The sequence below is a fragment of the Pristis pectinata genome, chromosome 35, assembly GCF_009764475.1.
Source record: "Pristis pectinata isolate sPriPec2 chromosome 35, sPriPec2.1.pri, whole genome shotgun sequence".
In the NCBI taxonomy this organism is placed as follows: domain Eukaryota; kingdom Metazoa; phylum Chordata; class Chondrichthyes; order Rhinopristiformes; family Pristidae; genus Pristis; species Pristis pectinata.
Window position 1 is genome coordinate 18,715,442 of NC_067439.1, and position 18,895 is coordinate 18,734,336.

Below are 18,895 nucleotides of genomic sequence, written 5' to 3' on the forward strand. Positions count from 1 at the left end.
GCTCAATTTCCTAACTGTCAGGCACATTGTAAGGGCCATTAGAATCCGCAGGAGACTCCAGGGTGGTGGGAACAGTGAGACACAGAGCGGCCCGGAGATGGACAGCCGCAGGAAGTCTATCGTCCTGATCTCAAGTATCTCGGGTATCTTCATCTTGTGGTGGCTCTTGTCACCGATAACTCCTCTACATTCGCATTGCCAACTCCTCTTACTTTTCAAATTCCAATTTCAGTGACTCAATTTTCCTTCTGGAAGAAAGCGGGTATGCGCTTCAGTTCTTGTGTTCCTGCGTGAACCCATTTATTTATGCAGGGACACAGAGTAAGATCAGAAACGAGATAAAGCTGGGGCTGAAATATCCACTGACTCTCATTAATAAATTACTAAAATAAACAACCTTTATTCTTTGGGAACAGTTTATGTTGCACAACACCATCATCTTCTTTGCTATCATCTCACCTGCTCAGTCATAAAGACAAAATCAAAGTCAAAGTCGAGTTTATTGTCATATGTATGTCTATGTGTGCACAGGTGCAATGAAAAACTTACTTCCAGCAGCATCACAGGCACATTGCATCAGAGAGCAGCATTCACAAACAAAATATAAATTAAACATGAATTATACACAATATTTGGAAGAAAATACAATTGAAACAAAAAAAAGGTCCATTTTAGTGCAAAGTGGTCAAAATATTCATAGTATTGCTAAAATTCGTATGATTCGGGTTTTGCCGTTTGGTTCAAGAACCAAATGGTTGAAGGGAATTAGCTGTTCTTGAACTTTCTGTGGGTCTTCAGGCTTGATGGTAGCTGCAAAAAATGGCATGGATCAGACAGTGGGGATCTTTGATGATGGATGTTGCCTTCTTGAGGCAGCCCCTCCTGTAGATACCACCGATGGTGGGGAGTGATGTGCCTGTGATGTATTGGGCAGAGTCCTTGACTATCTGCAGCTTATGTTCCTGCGCATTCGAATTGCTGTTCAGACCACGATGCAACCAGTCAGGATATTTTTAACAGTACATCTGCAGAACATTTTAGAGTATTTGATGATACGCCAAACCTCCTTCACCTCTGAAGAAAGTAAAGACGCTGGCGCGCTTTCCTTGTGATTGCATCGATGTCTTTGGGATGTGGGAGGAAACCCAAGTGGTCACAGGGAGAATGTGAAAACTCCACACGGACAGTACCAGAGGTCAGGATTGAACCTTGGTCATCGGAGCTGTGAGAGAACAGCACTACCTGCTGCCCCACTGTGTCACCCACTTGCAAGAAGTTACATGAATTAGCAGTCCCAAGAGGGGCTGGTCTATGGGACATTCCAGAGGTCTGGTCACAAGGCAGAGAGTTGAATATCCCGGAGTATTTATTAGTGTTACAGAGCGGTTGGTAGATTCACCAACAGGAAGAAGTAGGGTCGGTCTGATAACACAGCGGCATTAGGACACTGGTTAGAAAGGAACATGAAGTACTAGGAAGTAGAATCATTGTAAGAGTAATTGGAAAGGACAGAAGAAAGTTGTCTGTCCTCCTGTTGGACAGATCAAGAAGAAAATAAGAGCTGATTTGGCAGATATGGCTTTGAGGATGTAAGTTCATTGAATGCCGGCGAGACGGGTTCCTTGAACATTATGAAGAAGGTGCAATCGGAGGCAGGATAGTTAAAGATAAGCAAAATCAAAATAAAAACTGCAGATGTTGGAAATCTGAAATAAAATCAGAAAATGCTGGAAACACTCGGGCCAGACATGGGCAAATGGGACGAGCTTAGGTTGGCAATTGATCGGCATGGAAATGGTGGGCCGAAGGGCCTGTTTCCGTGCTCTGTGCATCCCTTCTTTACAAACAATACGTTGAAAAGGCCACATGATGACTCAAAAATTAACAGGACCTCAGGAGCAAACGGCATCCCCGCTGAAGTTCCGACAGTGCATGATGGTGTGTGTGTGTGTGTGTGTGTGTGTGTGTGTGTGTGTGTGTGTGTGTCTGTGTGTGTGTGTGTGTGTGTGTGTGTTTGTGTGTGTGTGTGTGTGTGAGAGAGAGAGAGGGAGAGAGTCTATATATGAAGTCTCTTTCAGTCCCCAACAAAGAAATGAGTGAGTTTCATTTTAAGTTTCCTCTGCTTTATATCACTTTGTGAACAATTTAACCAAAGCAACATCTCACACGATGATGACTCCTTTAAATGGTGCCGTTACTTATCGTTTCAAGTGAAGCAGTTGATAAACATTCTGATCAGAAAATCATTCACTGGAGGGAAGTTACCAGCCCTGTGGATAATATGTTTTGCCAGTGGCGTGTTCATTCCCAATATAGAATTTCGTGTTCCATATTACATTTCCAGTGACCTGATCAAAGACATATTTCATGTTGAGATCGGGTTTTTATGGATAAAAAAACTTACATTGCATGAACCTAAAAATGTTGTAAGCACCAATACACTGATTCATTTTGTGGAAAATAGTACTAACTTTGAAAAAAGTATTTCTCAAAGCTGGTTATGGTTTTTCCATGTGTTCGTATCTCAAAGTAATTCATTACATTATTTGGTATCAAAGGTTGATTCACTTAAAGAAAAGTACTTTTGCTACATTGATAGGAAGTCCTCCTGTTCATTCTGAACAAGGTAAGTAAATTAGTAACCTCCATTACTGACATTCTCTGCACGGACGAGTTAGGCCGAAGGGCCTGTTTCCATGCTGTATGTTCCATATGACAGCCTCAATGTTTCTCCTGCTCATGGTGGACAAAGCACATCAGTTTCTTACAGGAGAGCATCAAGTTGTATTTTTCCTCTTTATGCCTCGTACATTTTCCCTCATGGTCCAACATACATTCATTATTCTCCAATCTTCAAAGTACTCAGTGGCAAAGCATCAGCCTCACATCTGATGTCAATATCAGCTGCCCTGAAAGATCGAGAAATCTCTATGGAGGGTGCTCCAGTGTTCTCCACTCTCAGTTCAAGCAGATCCCCACCATCCAGAAACTCCAAAGTCATCAATTTGATTGACCAATGAACCTCTAAGGAATTCTGATGAGAAAGAAATCAGGAGGAAAAAAGCATTTTTAAACTCAAACAACATGCCCAGATTTATTTGTATTGCTTCAGCTGCACGGACGCAGAGAAGTGGAGCATATTTGATCGCATGAACTATCCCTTTCCAGAGGGAACGGTCTGCTGGTTATCCAGCCTCTTGCTCTTGCAGTGACAGTATATATGTGGCTGGTTCAATGGACCATCTAGTCAATGGTGTTTCCCAGGCCTGTGAAGCAGGAGACCAGGCAATGGTAGTGCCATTGATTGTCAAGGATCGTGAAACATGTGAAGATGTCAAAATATCAACTTCAAATAAAACCAAAATCCACCGAAAAATTATCTTAATGAAATATGACACATAAATGAAAGAGCCAACAACAGTTTGCTGAGCTTACTGTCCTGCCCGACCTCATGCAACAAAGTGAACGTTTTGCAGGGTAACGTACAATGAAGGAGGCTAAACTACTCAACGTTCAAGTGATTTTCTTTGACCACAGTGGAGAAGGCTGCAGACAGCACAATGTGTGGAGGTGCACTGGTCGTTCCACGTTTCACTACAGACAGAATTAACTCCTGAAGTTGCCATCAGTTTGATGGTGAATGAAAGTCAACACCAACAGTTCTGCCATCTTAGAATCAGAAAATCTCGACCTGCAACACTCACTTCATAAGGACATGTGTGGAAGAGTGTGTGCCCACAAAAACATTCTGAGTCTTCCCCAACCAGAAGCCTTGGATGAACCAGGAGATTCATAATCTGCTGAGGGCTAGATCTGTGGCATTTATGGCTGTCGATCCAGTGTCATGTAATAAGTCCAAGTATGACCTCTGGTCGGCCATTGCGAGCCCAAAGAGCCAATTTCAGATTAAACTGGAATCACAAATGGAAGTTTGGCAGCTGTGGCAGGGCCTGCACAATGTAACCTCCGACAAGGTGAGATCCGGCAGCATAAGTGGAAATGACCCATCGCTCCCGGATGAGCTCAATGCCTTTTATGCGCGCTTTGATAGGGAGAACTATGACACACCCACACGAGCCCCACATCTCAGGATGACCCTGTAATCTAAGTCTCTGAGTCCGATGTCCGGGCATCCTTCAAGAGGCTGCATCCACCAAACACGTTTGGTCCAGATGGCGTACCCGGCTGAGCACCAGAGATCTGTGCAGACCAAGTGGTACGGACATATTCAACCTCTTGCTTCTGAGATCTGAGGTTCCCAACTGCTTCAAATAATGACCTATTTCACCAGTGCCCAAGAAGAGCGTGGTGACCTACCTGAATGACTACAGTCTGCAAGTGCTTACATCAACCATCATAAAGTGTTTTGAGAGCGAGTCAACTGCTGTCTCAGATATGACCTGGATCCACTTCAATTTGCCTCCCACCAGAACAGGTCAACAGCAGATGCAATTTCTCAGGCTCTTCACTCGGCTCTGGACCATCTGGACGACAGGAACACATACGTCACGACGTGATGTATGTTCATCACTACAGTGATGTTCATCGACTGCAGCTCAGCGTTGAACACAAACATTCATTCCACGCTCATTATGAAGCTTTAAGACCTGGGCCTCTGTGCCTCCCTCTGCTACTGGTCACACGACTTTCTCATCGACGGACCTCAGTCAGTGAGGATTGGTAACAACATCTCCTCCTCGCTGACCATCAACACTGGTGCACATCAAGGCTGCGTGCTTAGCCCCCTGCTCTACTCTCTGTACACACGACTGTGTGACTAAGCACAGCTCCACATACAAATTCACCGACGACACCACTGTTGTTGGATGAATCACAGGTGGTGAAGAGTCAGCTGACCGGAGCGAGATAGGACACCTGGTTGAGTGCTGCTGCAGAAACAAACTCTCACTCAGTGTCAGTGGAACTGAAGAACTGATTGTTGACTTCAGGAGAGCGTACATGTGCCAGTCTGCAATGGGGATTGGTGGTGGAGAGAATCAGCAGCTTTAAATTCCTGGGTGGTAACATATCGGATGAGCTCTCCTAGGCTCTGTACATAGACGCAATCACAAGGAAGGCGTGCCAACGTCTTTACTTTCTTGGGAAGTTAAGGAGGTTTGGGTTCTCACTGAACACTAACAAACGTCTGCAGAATCTGCAGAGAATAGTGGACTGCCCAATGCATCACTTGCACATCCCTCCCCACCATTGGTAGTATCTACAGGAAACTCTGCCTCAAGAAGGCAACATGTATCATCAAAGATCCCCACCATCCAGGCTCTGCCATGTTCTCACAGCTACCATCGGGCAGGAGGTACAGAAGCCCGAAGTCCCTCACCAACAGGTTCAAGAACAATTACTTCCCTTCAACCATTCAGTTCTTGAACCAACCAGCACAACCTTCATCACTGGAGTTTACCACCACTATGAAAAATTTCATCCCTTTGCACTGAAATGGACATTCTTTTTTTTATTCTCATTGTGTTCTTTGTTGTAAAAATAGTGTATAATTTGTGTTTATTAATGTTTTTCTTGCAAATGCTGCTTATCTGATGCTGTGTATCTGTGATGCTGCTGAAAGTAAGTTTTTCATTGCACCTGTATGTACTTATGAACATGACAATAAACTCGACCTTCACTTTGACTTTGGTCATTCCACAAACTAAATCCAATATGTCTGTACATCTTTTATTGCCAAAAACATCTTGTTCCATGTTGTTGTGTTCAATGTGTGAAAGACAGCTTGCACCAATTCCATCCACCCTTTTAGATGGTCCTTACTTTCCTTAGAAGAAATGGAAGCAGGATTAAACTTCATGCACAAATATTCATCAAAACAATTCTTGGCATCAGCTGCTTTAAGTTTCTGGTTTCAATTAATGTAATTAGCATCAAAAAACAAAATGTCTTCCTCATAAACTCCCTGGTGATTGCTGTCAGGTTTAAATACAACAGACTGTGAATGGAGTGTATTGTGTGCTTCAAGCTTTCGTCATCGGCATTCCTGGTAAAGTACTGGTGTTAATTATCAATCTGCAAAATGTTGTGAAATGTTGCATCACTGCTGTGTTTACTGGGATTGTTGCCTTCTGTCAATTGCAGATTTTTACCCCTTTGCTGTTCTCCTAGTGTAATTAATACCCTTTCATTGTTTTCTCTCATTGGTTGTACCATTTTAATTGAATAATTTCCTCCTTTTTAATTTTATTTCTTTATTGTGCATTTTATCACAATTAGCAGTGGAGTTTCTTTACATCTTTGAATCTTCAACGGTTTTGATACCTAATATATCATCTCTTCTCATTCTGATGGTAAACATCCAACAATAATTGAAGCACTTTCTTTCTTATGACACTTGTATGAATAGTTCAAAACAAAATTTGACATGCACTTTACATTAAGGAGTTTAAAAGAGGATGTGGAATGTTTAGAAAACAGCACGAGAAGATTGATATCGCAGAACTGAGGATGCCGTAAGTCATTGCCAATTATCTGTTTGATCTGGACATTTTGAGCGTACGACTCTGGTTACTACACTGTAGGTAGGACTTGATTGCACTGGAGAGGGTGCAAGGAGATTCACCAGGATGTTGCCTTGGATCGTCAGTTACGAGGAGAGACGGAATAAACTGGGTTTGTAGTCCTTGAGCTGAGAAGGCTGAAGGGGTCCTGATGGAGGTATAAATAGGACAGATAGTTGAAACGTTTTCCAGAATCTAAATCAGATTTATTATCACTGACTTAGATGACATGAAATTTGTTGCTTTGCGTCAGCAGTACAGTGCAAAGTCACACAATTCCTATACATTGCAACATTGAATAACTAGTGCAAGAAAATAATGAGTTAGTATTTGTGGGTTCATGGACAGTTCAGAAATCTGATGACGGGTGGGAAGGAGCTGTTCCTGAATCATTGAGTGTGGGTCTTCAGGCTCCTGTACCTCCTATCCAACGTTAATAATGAGAGGAGGACATGTCCAGGAAGGTTATGGTCCTTCGTGATAGATGCCGCTTTCTTGAGAAACACCTCTTGAAGATATCCTGGAGGATGTGGAGGGTTGTACCCATTATGGAGCTGGCTGAGTCTACAACCCTCGGCAGCCTCTGTAATCCTGTGCATTGCAGCCTCCATAGCAGGCTATGATGCAACCAGTCAGAATTCTTTCCAACCTACATCAAGAGAAATTTGCAAGAGTCTTTGGTGAAATCCCGAATCTCCTCAAACTCCTAACAAAGTAGAGCTACTGTCGTGCTTTTTCGTGATTGTATCAATGTATTGGGCTCAGGATAGACCCTCCTCCTGGATGTTGATGCCCAGGAACTTGAAGCTGCTCACTCTCTCCCCACAGCAGAGGCAGCTAAAACCACAGGGCATCGGTTTAGGGTAAAGGATAAGAGGTTCAGAATGGATCTGATGAAGATCATTTTCTGCTTGAGGGTGGTTGAAATCTGGAACACACAGCCTGAGAGGGTGGGGGGGCAGGCACTCTCACAGCATTTAAGAAATATTTGAGAAATATCTGGTTGGGCATTTGAATCACCAAGATATAGAAATCTACAGACAGTGCTGGGAATTGGGAACGGTGTTGATGGGTCCCTGTTGGTCAGCATGGACCCAATGGTCTGAAGGGCCATTTTCCATGCTGTACAACTCCAAATGATTCAGGTGTTATCTTTGTAAATGAATAATTTTCCTGATCTGGATGAAATATTGGAAACAGTTTATTATTGTCACATGTACCAACTTACCGTGAAGGATTTTGTTTGAGATGCCATTCTATACATACCCACAGCGAGGTGGTAAAGAGGAAACAGAATGCAGAATACAGTTACAGAGAAAGTGCAGTGCAGGTGGACAAATAAGGTGCAAGGGCCACGGTGAGGTAGATTGGGAGATGAGGAGTTCATCTTTTATCGTATGAGAATCCTGTTCAAGAGTCTGATAAAAGTGAGATAGAAGCTGTCTTTGAGTCTGATGGGACTTGGTCTCAAGCTTTTGTATCTTCTGCCCAAAGGAAGAGGGCAGAAGAGAGACTGACCGGGCAGTTGCCGTCCCAAGCTGTGATGCATCCAGAGAGGGGGTTCTTAAAGGAAACAAGGTCACAAATTGTGGAGGCTCTGACGGTCATTTTCCAATCATTCCAGGCCACAGGGTGTGCCAGTAGAATGGAGAACTGCTTCCATTGTTTAAATAGGGAGGAAGTGTTAAGCCATGTAATTGTAGAGCAGTTAGTCTAATTTCAGTGAAGAGACGATTGAGCCTCAGAACCTTCCCCTAAAGTCCTGTAAAAACACAGATTCAAACTGGTAACAACAGCACAAGGGTATAAACTCAGTTAAAAGTTCACAGTGGAAGGTAATATTCTTGCTAACATTCTTTCCACAGAGACAGGATCTCTGATAAGTTGCAAACTAAAGGATGGTGCAACATCACAGCACAGTTAATCACATGATATAACTCTTCAGTGGGGTAACTGTCCGTCAACTCAGTTTCAGGTGTAAAAGCAATAAAAGTTGCCTGAATCCTGTCAGGTGCAAAGTTTATCTGTGAGTTCCACTGTTTTACTTCTTTGTCTCACACACAACACACAAAATACACACAACACAAACAGATCACTCTCACACCACACACAGCACAAAAATACTCCTGCCATTAACACACATAAAAACACCACACATATACTCATTCACACACAATCACTGACACACACAACACACTCTCTTTGTTTTCCTCTATTGCAGCTAACTTGGCCGTGATTGGGGTAATGATCGGCAGATAATGTGGTCTCTCCAGATGTATCACTGTCTACCTGCTGTCGATGGAAATGACGGATCTCCTGGTCATTATCACTGGCGTGATATTAAACCGTATTGTACCCATGACTTCACTGTTCAGTTACTTGATCATTGCTCTGGCCCGCAATGTGAATATTGCATTAGCTTATGCCGGAAGGGACTGCTCCATCTGGGTGACGGTGATGTTCAGCTTTGATCGCTTTGTGGCTATTTGCTGTCAAAAATTGAAAACAAAATATTGCACGGAGTGAACGGCGGCTGTGGTGATCGGAACGGTTACTGCCCTGAGCTGTTTCAAAAATGTTTTTAACTACTTTGCATTTGAACCTCCACATAAAACCAAGTCCACACTCTGCAAGCTTAAGTCCGCATTTTATACCTCACCTGGCTGGATCGCATTTGGCTGGATTGAAAGCATTCTAACCCCTTGTATGCCATTCGTTCTAATTTTGCTGCTCAATTACCTAACTGTCAGGCACATTTTAAGGGCCATTAGAATCCGCAGGAGACTCCAGGGCAGCGGGAACAGTGAGAGACAGAGCGACCCGGAGATGGACAGCCACAAGAAGTCTATCGTCCTGCTCCTCAGTATCTCGGGTATATTCCTCCTCTTGTGGCTACTTGTGCTGAAAACGTTCCTCTACATAAGCGTTACCAGTGCCACTTACTTTTCGGGTTCAAATTTCAGTGACTCAGTTTTCCCTCTGGAAGAAAGTGGCTACGTGCTTCACTACTTGTGTTCCTGCGTGAACCCATTTATTTCTGCAGGGACATAGAGTAAGATCAGAGATGAGATAAAGCTGGGGCTGAAATATCCACTGACGTTCATCAAGAAATTCCTTAAATAAACAGTTTTTATCCTTTGGGAACAGTTCATGTTGCAAACCGCCCTCATCTTCTTTTCTATCATCTCGCCTTCTGATAGTGCATGTCTGCGACTCTACCTTGTTCCGAGTTTGAGGTGGTTTGGTGTGTCACCAAACACATTTGCAAATTTCCGTGGATGTGTAGTGGTGATTATTCTGACTGGTTGCATCACAGCCTGGTGTGGATGCTCCAGTGCACAAGATTGCAAGAGGCTGCCGAGGGTTGTAGACTCAGCCAGCTCCATAATGGACTCAACCCTCCCCACCATCGAACACATCTTCAAGAGGTGCTGTCTTACGAATGCAGCATCCATTACGAAGGACCCTCACCATCCGGGACATGCCCTCTTCTCGTTACAACCATCAGGGAGGTGGTTCAGGAGCCCGAAGACCCACACTCAACGATTCAGAAACAGATTATTTGCCTCTGTCATCGGACATCTGAACGGGCCGTGAACACTTGCTCGCTATTCCTTTTACCATTTATTTATTTTGTGATTTATTGTAACTTCGTGTATTTGCTCTGTACCGCTGCCGCAAAGCAACAAATTGCACATCATATAAGACAGTGATAATAAATATGATTCTGATACAGCACAGAAACAGGCCCTTCAGCCCAACTCGTCCCTGCTGACCAAGCTGCTTCACTGAGTCAGTCCCATTTGCTTGCATTTGGCCCATCTCCCTCTCAACCTTTCCTCTCCATGTACCTGTCCAAAGGTCTTTAAAACGTTGCAGTTGTTCCCACCTCGACCATTTCCTTTTGGCAGCTTGTTCCACACACTCACCACCCTCTGTCCTCACTCTTATGTTCATGCTGCGTTGTGGTGGCACCTTGCTCCTTCCTGCTTTATGTTCATCTTGTTCTCCACTATCTCGCCTGCTCAGTCATATAGTCACAGAGTTACACAGCACGGAAACAGGCCCTTCGGCCCACCCACTGCATGTTGACCATCAGGCCCCCATTTACACTAATCCCGATTTCATTCTCCCCTCATTCTCATCATCTACCACTCACTGTGGAGTTCTCCACCGTCATCCTGACTGTAGGCTACATATCACCACAGGCAGAAGTCATGCTGTGTTGGATATTCATTTTCCAAGCCCCGGGGGCTTTTTGCTCACCTCAGCTGTTTAGCACAGCATCAGAAAATGTGCAAGCTTCAAGATTCTTGTTGTTCACTCAGTTAAACTTCTTTTTAGCCCATCAGCAGAAATTGTCCAAGATTTAAGGTGATTGTTCTTCAGTCAGTTCAACTTCTAACCAGTATTCTTTACTCGGCCTCTTGACTTCTACCCAGTGCACTTTGCTCACCGTCTTGACTTCATCAAGAGAAACAATAGGGTCCACGTTGGACTCGTTAATCTCTCCATCCAGCTGGCCTGATGAAAATAGTTGAGAAACATCACATAGCGATGATGCCAACCAGTGGCAAAACAGTGTAAATGTTAGAAGGCAGTCAGGATAGTTAGGAATGACAGAATGGAATAACACGAGAAGGGGTGATAGAAAGAAGAGCTAGAATTCATTCCTCAGTGACGGACGAATTGTTCGTCTGCAACTTGTTGGTATGACTTTTTAGCTTGTCGGAATTGTACATGTGTTTGGAAATCCTTTGTAAGTAACATTGTTAGAATTAAATGTATCTCACTTAAAATAAAGTGTACTGTGTTTAAACTGCTTTGTCAGCCGGAACTATCTTCTCTTTGGTTGGGAGGGGGGACCAACCGCTTGAAATAGTGATTATTGATAGCTAGACCTTTCCATAGAGACTAAGGTAGTGAAGGAAGCTAGTCCTTGAGTGTAGGTTGATACAGTATAATCTGCCTATAGTGAGGGTACTCGAAGATACTTGTACCAGATGGGGCTTAAAGTCTTGATTTAAGTTTAGAGTTCACAGACAGTACACTCAATATCATTGCAGTTGATGCCCAACGTGGCCACATTTACTTTTAATGAAATAAAACAGAAAGAATTATTAGTTAGCAGTTGTCCAACTCAGACCGTGCTCGAGAAGTGTGAAGACACACCACCTGGTGCTGTAATGGATGACATCCTGGTCCCAGTAACTGCATAAGCAAATGCTGGTCGACATTGTGAATGTGTTGTTAGTGGAGTAGAGATATGGGACGATGCACCCAATGCTCATCTAATCGAGCATGATGGATATTTTATTCTTCAGGTCAGAGACCGGAATGATGAGGGGATCTAACATAGAGTAGGATGTAGACGAGAGAGACCGAATCCTGGTTTAGTACCGACTGGACTCAGACCATCTCCTCCATGGCCCAATGTGACACAACATCCTTTAAAACACGACTCTGAAACATGGCACTGTGATGGGTCAGCAATAGGAGTCCATAAAATATAGATCTGGTTGGTTACAAGCAGGAGCAGGGATTATAAAGAGAAAATTTTTATCTGAAATAGAATTTGAGCCTCATGAGTTACAAGCCCATCCTTCAGTGAACCAGACAGCACAATTTCCTGAGGCTAAAGCTCTGGAGATCTGCCTGAGACAAGTAAACACAACTGAACCAGTCCTGATCTGCACTGACTCCATGACTGTGTCAGGAACACAGAAGAAAGAGATCTCCCCACCTGGTCGACTTCCGGATGGAGATATCCATGAATTATTATTGACTGGACCATTAGTACAGGTGTTACACATCCCGGGACATACTGCAAGCCGTCTACACAGCTATGGGAATAAATTAGCCGATTAACAAGACCAACAAGCTGTCGGGATGGACCTTACTCCGGTAAGGAAGGCCAGTGTTATGGTAGTAACTCAGCAACAAATAAAGAATAACCAAGATGATGTTTTAAGAATCCTCCCAGATACCACTCAACCCAATTCCAAAGGATTTCCAGCACAACACAAGTACCAGACTGATGGTTAAGTTAAGGTTTGGGTTTGCCTCCCTAAAAAAGATAAGAAGCAAATACCTTCTGCTCAGAATCAGGAAGAACTAATTCGAGAAGCCCACCAAGAACTTGTGGTAGTGGACAAGCCACTTATGTAAAATTACCCATGTTATACTGATGCCCTTGCTTGTTGTCTGATTGCAAGTGATTTGTTGCAAATTGTAAAGAATGTCTGGCCTACAATAAAGGAGCAGTTACAAGACCACCTCCCAAAAGACGAATAAAACCAAATGCACCAATGCAGGTGTGGCAAGTTGATTATATAGACCCATTTCTGGCATCCCAAGAAAAAACCACCTTATTGGAGACAATATAAATATATTCTTGTCACAGTTGATCTTTGTACAGGATATACATGGTTGGTCCCTACCGCTTCTTGTAGTGAGACCACTGCCGTCACCGCGCTTCAGAACTCAATAGTCCCGCATGCTGGCACTCCTGCCTGCTTACATGCCGACCGAGGATCTTCCTTCTTTGGTAAAGGCTTTCAGGCTGTGTGTGAATCGGCAGGAATACAAGTGGAGTGCAGCACTCTGTGCCAACCACAATTGACTGGGGCAGTGGAGAGGAAGAATCAGGAGATTAAGAGGGCCCTGGCAAATCTGGTCGACTCTCGAGGTCAAAAGTGGCCACACTTGTCCCTGAAGTTCAGCTATCTGTTAGCAACATGCCATTGGCAAATGTAGGAGAACTTAAGAGTGTTACACCATATTTCTTAATGTCCATCTAAATCCACTCATTGTTGAGTCAGGCCAACCATCGCCTGCACCCGATACAACTCTCCTCAAGGAGTCAAGAGAGTTTATGGGAACTCAAGAGATAACAAGAGAACCTGACAAGAAAATTTGGAGACCACAAAAAGTGACTGGGTTCAAGAAAAGATATTCCATAAAAACCATTCTGACCCTAATTTCTGTGTTAAATGGAAACCTCCTTGTCACGTTACCCAGGTTATCAACGATAGGACTGTGGTAATCGAGACCAGGAGGGGAAACAAGACTGTAAATAGATCTGTCTCCATCGACAACATTAAACCTGCCCCAGCAGCGTTTCTACCCCCAGAATGAGTTGGAACCCTTATATTAAACTGGTACATGGGTCCGCACAGAACCTTTACATCCCGATGGGAGATGGGTGGGAGTGATTGAAAAGATAAGACACCTGCTTCAATCTAAGAAATGTAAAAAATCCTTTTCACTTGAAGATATCATGGATACATTAGCCAGAAACAGTGCACCTGAGAAGGGCTGTTGTTTGTGGAGCAAGAAACACCCAAACTCCAGAAAGAAATGTTGCTCTTGCTGTACTTTCCTTTTAATATTCATGCTAATTACAATATTATTCAGTGCTGCTTTACTTTCTAACAGATGAGGTAGCACGTGGATGCAATGGCCAAGAAAGCTCACCAGCGCCTCTACTTCCTCAGGAGGCTAAAGAAATTTGGTTTGTCCCCTTTGACTCTCACCAACTTTTATAGAGACACCATAGAAAGCATCCTATCAGGATGTATCACGGCTTGGTATGGCAACTGCTCTGCCCAAGATGGCAAGAAGCTGCAGAGAGTAGTGGGCACAGCCCAGCGCATCATGGACACCAGTCTCCCCTCCTTGGACTGTCTTTAACTCTCATTGTATTGGTGAAGCAGCCAGCATAATCAAAGACCCCACCCACCCAGGACATTCTCTCTTCTCTCCTCTTCCATCGGGTAGAAGGTACAGGAGCCTGAGGGCACGTACCACCAGACTTAAGGACAGCTTCTACCCCACAGTGATAAGACTATTGAACAGTTCCCTTATACAATGAGATGGAGTATGACCTATGACCTCATAACCTCACGTTCTACCTTGTTGTGACTTTGCACCTTATTGCACTGCATGTTCTCTGTAGCTGTGACACTTTACTCTGTATTGTTATTGTTTTTACCTGTACTACATCAATGCACTCTGTACTAACTTGATGTAACTGCACTGTGTAATGAATTGACCTGTAAGATCAGTTTGTAAGACAAGTTTTTCACTGTACCTCAGCACAAAGGACAATAATAAACCAATACCAATTACCACAGAGATTGCCTCATCTGGCTCAGATTCCCCAAAACAATGACTCACAAAATATTAGATCTGGGAGATCTAGGAGGATGATGATTCCAATTTAAATTTCACCAAATAGCCCTTATCCCTTGGTCATATGTGGACCAATACACTGGAACGTTAATCCTTGTCTCTGGCAAAGTGATTGTTCCTGTCCACTTGAACATTCACTCTGACTGCATTTCAGAAGAAGTGAACATAGACACGTGGGAAGGCAAGGAATCACTTGCGAGAATAGTTAAAGAAATTGATAAAACTGAAAGATTCCAGCCCAGATGTTGAAGGTAAACTAATAGAGGAATCTCTTGATATGGATCCTTCTACACTTGAAGAAAAATATCAACACTGCTCTGTTGTTGAATGGTCCCAATTATGGAGAAATCACATTAACACTATTAGAAGTAAACATCGTGAGAAACCATTCTTTTAAACGATGACTCTTCCACATTAGACATTTCTCATTGCACTTGTCCTTTATGGCAAACATGTATGAACATAATTATTATAAAGACTTTGGACGTTTTCATTTCTCCAACAATGGCCACTATTCCGCTCCCTTGTCGAATGTTAATGGTAACATGACAATTTTCCGTTCTACTGGTTTATATTCTAAATGATTCAGGGAAGCCCTTGATCCAGTTTTTGCCTGGGAAGATATGAAAGATCGACTGCTCGATGGGAGAGGGGAGAAGAGAGAATGCCCGGAGTGGGTGGAGTCTGATGATGCTGGCTGCTTTACCGAGGCAGCAAGAAGTATAGACAGAGTCTATGGATGGGAGGCTGGTTTCCATGATGTGCTGAGCTGTGTCCACAACTCTCTGCAGTTTCTGGAAATCCTGGGCAGAGCAGTTGCCACACCAAGCCACGATGGATACTTTCTGTAGTGCATTGATATCAATTGCAATGCTTCATGCAATGGAAGTTATACATCGCTAAAAAAGATAATATCAAATTAAAATATGGCTTTGATCAGGTCATTGGAAATCTTGTATCGAACACTAACGTATGTTGGGGATTAACACACCACCAGAAAAATTCATTACCCACGGGGGTAGTAACTCCCTCCAGTGAATTACCACTTGATCAGAATATTTATCAACTGCTTCAATTCTTATCAGTCATAGAGCAATACAACACGGATACAGGCCCTTTGGCCCAACGAGTCCATGCTGACCATGGTGCCCACCCACCACATAACATTTCTCTGTTCAGCCCATATCTCGAAGCCCTGCCCCTGCATGTACTTATTCAAGTGCTTCTTAAATGATACCATCGTACCTGCCTCAACCACTTCCTGTCAGCTCATCAACTCACCACCCTGTGTGGAAAAGTGTCCCTCAGGTCCTTTTTAAATCTTTCCCCCCTCACCCGAAATCTCTGCCCCATAGTTTCCAACTCCCCTACCCTGGGGTGAAGTTTGCTACCACCCACCTTATCTATGCCTCTCATGGTTTTAATAAACCTCTGAGGTCAACTTTCATTTTCCTTCACTCAAAGTAATAAACACCTCGCCTGGCCAACCTCTCCCTATAAATCAGGCCCTCTTGACCTGGCAACATCCTTGTAAATATTTCCTGAACTATTTCCAGTTTCACCACGTCTTTCCTATTACAGGGTGACCAGAACTGCACACAGTCCTCCATGTGTGGCCTCACCAACGACTTATACAACTGCAACATCGTGTCCAAACTCCTCTACTCAATGCCCTGACTGATGAAGGCCAGCATGCTAAACGCCTTTTTGACTACCCTGTCTACCTATGACGCCGCTTTCAATGAATGTTGCACTTGTACTAGGTCCCTCTGTTCCATTACACACCCGAGCACTCGACCATTCATTGTACAAGACCTACACTGGTTTGACTTCCCAAAATGACACCCAACACTTATCTGTATTGAAATCCATTTGCCAATCCTCGGCCTACTTCCCGAACTGATCAAGATCCCCCTGTAATCGACAGTAACCTTCTACAGCATCAACAACACCTCCTAATCTTGTGTCATCCATAAACTTACTTATCAAGCCTTGAACATTCGCATCCAAATCATTGACATGAAAAATGAATCACAAAGGCCCCAACACTGATCCCTGCGGCATACCACTAGTCACCGGCCTCCATTCTAAGAAATAATCTTCAACCACCACCCTCTGATTCTGGGACTTAACCTTCCAGACAGGCCTACGCTGCGGGACCTTGTCGAAGGTCTTGCCAAAGTCCAAACAGACAACATTCACTGCCCTACCCTTATCTACCTTTCAAATGAAGTCTAATATGTTAGTCAAGCTTGCATTTACACACACAAAGCCATGCTGACTCCTCCGAATCAGACACTGTCTATCCAAATGCTAGCAGATCCTGTCCCTCAGAATTCCCGCCAGTAACTTCCTCACTATTGATGTCAGGCTGACAGGCCTTTGGTTCCCTGGTTGTCCTTGCTACTCTTCTTAAACAACGGAGCAACATTAACCACATTCCAGTGTTCAGGAACTTCACCAGTGGCAAACAATGAAGCCGGTATCTCTAAAAGGACCTCCATAATTTCTCCTCTAGACTCCCACAAAATCTGAAGATTTATCCACCTGAATGTGCTGTATGGCTGTAAATATCTCTTCCTGGTAATATGAATATCTCCACTGGTTTCCCTTATCTCTTGAGCAACCATGATTTTGTCCTCAATAAACACCGAGGAGAAATAATCATTAAAACTTTCCACCCACCTTCTGTGGCTCAAAGAAAGGCGGCCTTGCTGATCTCTAAGGAGACCTACTCTCTCCCTAGCCATAATTTTACTCTTAATATAGGTAAAGAACATAGGCATACTCATTGGAGAGAAGGAGGATGAGGGGAGACATGATAGAGGTATACTAAATATTAAGAAGAATATATAGAGTGGACAGCCAGCACCTCTTTCCAGGGCACCAATGCTCAATTCAAGAGGGCATGGCTTTAAGGTGATGAAGGGGGAAGTTCAAGGGAGATATCAGAGGGAGGGTTTTCACCCATGGAGTGGTTGGGGCATGGAATGCACTGCCTGGGGTGGTGGTGAAGGCTGGTACTTGGGTCAAGTTCAAGAAATTGTTAGAAAAGCATATGGAGGAATTTAAAATAGAGGGATATGTGGGAGGAAGGGGTTATATAGTCTTAGGTGTGGTTTAAAGGTCGGCACAACATGGTGGGCCGAAGGGCCTGTATTGTGCTGTATTGTTCTATGGTTCCATGGTGTAGTACCTCTTGGGACTTCCCTTAACCTTACCTGCCAGATACATCTCATCCCCTCTCTTTACCCTTCTGATTTTCCTCTTAAGTGCACTCTTCCTCAACCTCCTAAACCCAATGTGATCTTCCTTCTTTTTCTTGACCAGAGCCTCAATATCTCTCAGACAGGTTTACCCTTCACCCCTACAGGAACATGCTGCTCCTGCACTCTTGATACCACACAAAAGCTTCCATTTGCTATTCATTCCCTTGCCTTCAAACAGGCTCACCCAATCGTACTCTGCCAGATCATGCCAAACTCCCCCAGAATTAGCCCTGCTCCATTTCAGTCCCCTCACCTGTGGGCCTGCCCTGTCCTTTCCCATCACTGTCTTAAAACTGAAAGAGTTCCAGCCACTCGAGCCAAAGTGCTCTGACTGCCACTTCAGTTACCTGCCCTGCCTTGTTCCCTTCGAGAAGGTCCAGTATTGCACCTTCCCACGTAGGGCCCAGGACACTTACCTGGACACATTTCACAAATTCCACCCCATCTAGCCCCATATCAGTCTGGATAGTCCTGTCAATACCAGGGGAAGTAAAATCTCCAACTCATACAACCCTATTATTCTTACTGCTATGAGCAATTTCTCAACACATCTGTTCAAGTTCCTGCTGATTACTTGAGGGGGTTGGGGGGTGCGTGGATGGTGGAGTCCATAAACCAGCCCCACTAGATTGACCCTCTCCTTCTTGTTTCTAAGTTCTGCCCATTTGGCCTCACTGGACGATGCCCCAAGAACGTCATCTCGAAGTACTGCTGTTATGTCCTCCCTTTTCAAAAAGGCAACATCCCCTCCTCAATTAGCTGGACCTCTGTCATGCCGACAGCATCTGTATCATGGAATATTGAGCAGCCAGTCCTGCCCTTCTCTCAGCCATGTGTCCGTGGGGATGGCATCTGCTCTGAGGTCTTGTTAATTTTAAATCGTCATGTGGCCTTTTCAACTTCTGAGCAGGA